Source organism: Austrofundulus limnaeus, unplaced genomic scaffold (genome assembly GCF_001266775.1).
Source record: "Austrofundulus limnaeus strain Quisiro unplaced genomic scaffold, Austrofundulus_limnaeus-1.0 Scaffold112, whole genome shotgun sequence".
NCBI classification, from domain to species: domain Eukaryota; kingdom Metazoa; phylum Chordata; class Actinopteri; order Cyprinodontiformes; family Rivulidae; genus Austrofundulus; species Austrofundulus limnaeus.
In genome coordinates this window covers 874,527-879,926 of record NW_013952514.1, presented here as the reverse complement: position 1 = coordinate 879,926, position 5,400 = coordinate 874,527, and the positions used below count along the sequence as shown (strand labels likewise).

Genomic DNA, 5,400 nt, shown 5'->3' with positions numbered 1-5,400 from the left:
ATTAATTAGAGTAATTCTTGGTAATCTGACTTACACTTGACCTCATTTGGTTAGCTCATCTTCCTTGACCGAACATCTGCCTGATATTCCAAACTGACAATGTTCTGAGTGATTTCTGATGCAAGAAACAAGTACAAGTAAATCTAACTAATCTTATAAGACACCTATAAAAAAAAGCATGTATGGAATAATGCCTCTCCTGCAGAGGAAAACAAACTTGTCTCCTCTTACCTTTTCCCTGGCGGTACCTCCTCCGACATTCACAATTGTTGTCCTGAGCCATGTTTTCATAAGGCTGTTCAGTAACCATAAAATTCTTTCTTAGACATTATATTACAAAGATTTTTCACAGCCCAGTATTATGTTCATTAATAATCTACGTTGGAATGATAAAAGTTAAACTCTTCACATTTATTGCCACGAGTGCACCACAGTGTGGGCATATTTCTCATCAGTGACATGCATATTGCATGAGTACAGGTTCTTCTCGTTGTTTTCGCTCCCCTGTGAACAAAGTATGATCTGAACTTCATAACACATAAAATGCACGTATGTGACATTTGTAATTTTATGAGATCAATCGTACTGGCTGCAGGCTTTCTCAAATATATGCAGCATTAAATCAAAGCTTTGACATACAGAAGAGCATATTGCCCTTAACAAAATGTGGACAGCAATTAAAATATTGTTTGTTTTGTTCTTTTGTACTGAATCTTGTACAGTTCTATATTATTTTACATCTTACATAGAAATACAAAAATATGTTAGCTATTCCATAACCTATTTTAAACATTACTAAAACATAATTAAATTGAACAAGTGGAAAATACAAGACAATACTTATATAATATAAATAATTTGAACAAACTTTTATAAACCTATCTGAGTAAAGTCATGAAAAAAAACTGTGACAGTTCTTACTGAATATTTTAGGATTTTAATTTAGTCATGTGAGCAACACGATGGTGCTAGTGCTTTAAACATTTGTTTACAGTTGGAAACTCAAACAGAACAAGGAAATACATAAAGGAAATTCCTTTTCCCTCCTATGGTTATTGCTATTTTTTTCCTCCATCAAGATGTTCGCCTCCTTATCTTCATCTTCCATTTTCAAGCTGGCTTCTTAGATCTGCGCTCCTTGAGCTCATTCTGCAGAGATAGCACATGAATAAAGACATGAATGCAAACAATAATAGGAAGTTCAGAGAAAAGATTTAAGAAAAAGAAGTGAATTTGTAAGAAGACATTTTTTATTTGTATTTATTGAAAAGTTTTGTTGTCCTAAGGTGTCAAATTTTACTTTATCAAAGCAAATGGGTACAAAAAATAATACTACTAAATAATAACACATCTCACTATGAGTAAACAACTTCTACAAAAGAAAGAACAAGCATTTTGTTTTGCAACTTTGATTTAGCTTTCTGACTTCATTTTGCTTATAGATTTCTACTAAACAACCCCTTTGGTTGGTTCACCTGACAATCTTAATCTACAACAATTGGACTTTTTAAAAGTCTTGAGGCAATTTTTGCTTCATTTAGGTAGCATGAAGGACCTCTCTTCCAACGTGACATCTTGACCCTACAAGCCTTCTCACTGAACTCTGCTCTATAAAAGCTTTCTTACATCAAGCTGACACGAAGTTCTATTTTAATCTTTTGTGAGTAATTATAGAAAAAAAGAAAGAAAATAATAATTAAAATCTGTAACACAATTGTTTTCATTTCAACAGTTATTCAAGTGTCCTATTGATCACATTATTTGAACCTGAATTATTAGTATGAATTGCCATTTTAACCATACAGTGTGAAGATGCTGATCTGTTTTTCTTTTTTCCTACAGCCAGCGAACAGCTGCGCTCGGCACTGCCGTGTCGACAACAGACCAAAACATTTTTTCCCCCCAAGGGAAATGTTCAGTCTTAAGCCAGATGAAACTGAGAAGTTAATATCTTTATTTTGACTTGTCTGACTTCACCTGCTGTAAACAGCTAGTTTGAGAAAAAAGAAAAAAAGGAGAGTTCAGCTTTTGTCCTGAAACTGACAAGACGCCGTCAGGATTGGGGTGCCAGCCAAGCTGAGTAAAATGTAGTTTATTTAATTTTACTCTGCAGAAAGCGATCAAGCCAACTCACTGGGGTCTGAAAACAACAGTTCCCATTTGATGCGTTATCCAAGGCTTTGTATGATGGAAGGCACTTCAGAACTCTTGCTAATAACCCCACGAACAGTTCTGGACCTGTGTGGATTCCAGTGAAAGAGTCCACACTTAAAGTTGCCACCCCGATTGAGACAACATTTGTCTACATCACTGGGTGAGAATATCAAACTGTACATCTCTTAAGGCATCAAACTTTTCTAAAAGCTGTTCTGGTTGTTTAACAAGCTGGAGGAACTTGATATCTCTTCTTATCTGCAGTAAGATTAAATAACTAATTTCAAGATAGTAATAAAATGGCTAACCATTAATCTGACCACATATTAAGAACCCTTCTCTCCAAATTCAAAAAAAAAATATTTAATTTCTTAAAATGGGTTATTTGTCAATTAACTAATAGAAGACAAAAATATCCTTTGGGGAAATAAAGGCACAGTGTGTAGGATTTTGTCAAGTCTTTTAGCCGAAATTGAGATAATCACTAATGACAATAATAAAAAACATGTCTAATTATTGCAGACAAAGACCTTGTTTTATTATTTTTACCTTATAAAAAGCTGTTTATACCTCCATGATCGCGGGTCGCCCTACAGGCAGCCGCCATCTTGCACCGCCATCTTGTCTACGAAGGCTCATGAAGGACAAACTGCGGTGGCAGCGTCAAAAACTGTTTTAGTTGTAACACTATAAATGTAATATTTGTTGTCTGTCATTGTAGCTGGGATAATTTTACTTATTAAAGCTCATAATCTTACCACTTGAAACATCACTAGCCCTGAAGCTGCTGGTAGACATCGCGGTTGGAATTATCAAAGTTTTTGACACCTGAGAGACACCGTAGCTACTCCTTTGTGTTTGGAAGCAGGTGGTGGGGGTGGGGGGAGGACCAGGGAGGATGATTCAACCACTCAACCACTAGATGTCGCTGAAAACAACAAATCCTACACACTGTGCCTTTAAAAGGGTTAAACATCAACCTCTGTTTAAACATCAATTTTTATCTTAAACTTAGACTAAATACATTATCTCTACATTACTTTCCCATATTACATATGTTCTAAGCCTTTATTAGTTTTGCCTTTATGTCATAAATCTTTACTATTTTTAATCATTATTGTTGAGCAGCAAAGAAGAAACCATGGTACAGTCAGTTTGTGTGGGTTAGCATTTAGCTGTGGCCAGCCACTGGCCCTTTTATCCTGTTTTTGTCTCCTGGAACACTGCTTCCTGTGAGTCCTAGCCCAGTCAGCTGTCTGCCTCCAAAGCAGCTCCCTGTATAGATCCTCATTTTAAACAGGAAGTCTGTAATCTTCCATGAAGGTTTTGTCTGATCTCCAGCAACACCTCTGGACTGCATCGTACCACATCAGCATGCTGACCATGTGTGAAATATAAATGAACTTTCAAATAAAGTAAGCTCACATGTGACAATAAATCACATTTCTGACATTATGCACGTGTTACAACAAGTATAACTTTCAGATTACCTTATTTGGACAGGAGGTTTCTTATCTTAACTTGAGAATTTCAAAATAAGATTCACCAGAAGCCTTCAACTTTTTTTACAGTTTATCCCAGCCTCTCCACACTAAAGAAATCAGCTTTGTCCCAACATTCAGCTCTAAACATACATTGCCCGTACATGCCTAACTCAGGTTCTTGTTAAAAATGTTGCTTTCACGACATCCATATGGACTTATTCAGCTAAGGGACACACAAATAAAACAATATTAATACATCCAGATAATCAAAGGATCAACCACATGCACAGATTTGCTCTTGCAGCTCTACACCTCAGTGTGCACTGCCAAGTTCCTTTTACAAGACAATTATAGACTAGCACAGGTTTTCTTATGCTGCCTTAGCTCCAAACAAAAAGTTTAACCAGACACAGGTTCTGTGAAAAGGATAATGGTGTTTGCAATTCTTGGAAGCTCACTGTGGGATCATGGCTCAGCTGAAAAAGTGTACTCTGAAATAAACCTGGATGTCTATGTAAAATGGAAAAAAAAGGCCTCGTAAATCTCGTAAATCACCACTCTTTAATACTATGTCATTTAAAAAAAGGACTGACACATAAATCAGAAGTCAGCTGTAACATTCCCAAGGGGTATGAGTGCTGCACTGTCAGGCTGTCTTTTTTTTTTCTCACATGTCAGTATGGCTGACTTCACATCTGGATCATCATTATTATGGCAGTCAGGACATTTGACAGAGAATGCTGCATCACACACACATATATAATGCATTATAACTGTTTCTACATTTTTAATTTTGAAACCTAACTAAATATAAATTAAATGTGACTAAATTATATCGTATCGCATTAGCAATTTATCAGAGTTGGATGCAGCAGAATTATCTTTATTCCACTCAGATGGGAACTTATAATTTGAGACATTAACTGGTGTGAGCCTTCATTAGTCTGATGAGGGAAGCTGTTTAACTGTAACTTCCATTTTAAAGACCCCATAAGCTTTAAAACTGAATTTATTGTGGAAGTCATCAAAGCTAAATAAAGCCAGTTATCGGGGATTTTATGCTGAGAACAGCAATTATTCTAAATTAACCAACACATGCATTGCTCATGTTTCAGACAGTCAGACAAGCTGGTTATATCAGGGTGTGTCATCAAAACGTGTGCCTTTCAGTAATGACTCACTGCGACATATCCGAACACTCACTCACAGACTCAAAAAGGAATACCTTACTTTATAGAACACAAATCTCTTAGTTATTTCAATACTGTTACCGTGACTCCACAATATAAAACATTGAATGAGATTGTTCAGAGAACAAGATACTGTATCATCTTTATGCGGTCATCTTTATTGTCACGCGATGCCACCAGTAACCCCTTAGTTTATATGGAAAACATGAGCACGTGGCTTCTGATTCACATGGGCCTAAAGAAGCAAAAACAAAAGCAGTGAACAATCTACTCAGCAACTGAGTCACTTCACACAAAGATCATGTTTAGAGCAAGGAGGGCCCTCAAGGAAAAAAAAACAGACGCCGTGACAAGAGCGAGGTTGAACAAAACTGCTCAACAAATTTAAATTACATCTGCTTTTCTTCACTCCTTGTCTTTCTTTCTTTTTCATTTAGCACTCCCTTGTTCTGTTATTTGATTTTCAACTCTGTTTGCTGCCTCACTTTCTCTCCACCACCACCCCCCATGCTTCCTCTCTCTCTCTCTCTCTCTCTCTCTCTCTCTCTCTCTCTCTCTCTCTCTCTCTCTCT

At 36.5% G+C, this 5,400-nt stretch overlaps 1 long non-coding RNA gene across 8 annotated transcripts in view; it reads right to left on the bottom strand.

Moving 5' to 3' along the window:
• Positions 1–917: 917 nt before the first annotated feature.
• LOC106521605 (uncharacterized) overlaps positions 918–5,400 on the bottom strand; it is a 170,447-nt gene continuing 165,964 nt past the window's right edge. For all 8 annotated transcript variants that reach the window (XR_001310688.1, XR_001310692.1, XR_001310691.1 and 5 more), the window contains one exon: positions 918–1,149. This is a non-coding gene — a long non-coding RNA (uncharacterized LOC106521605). The remainder of the gene's footprint in view (positions 1,150–5,400) is intronic.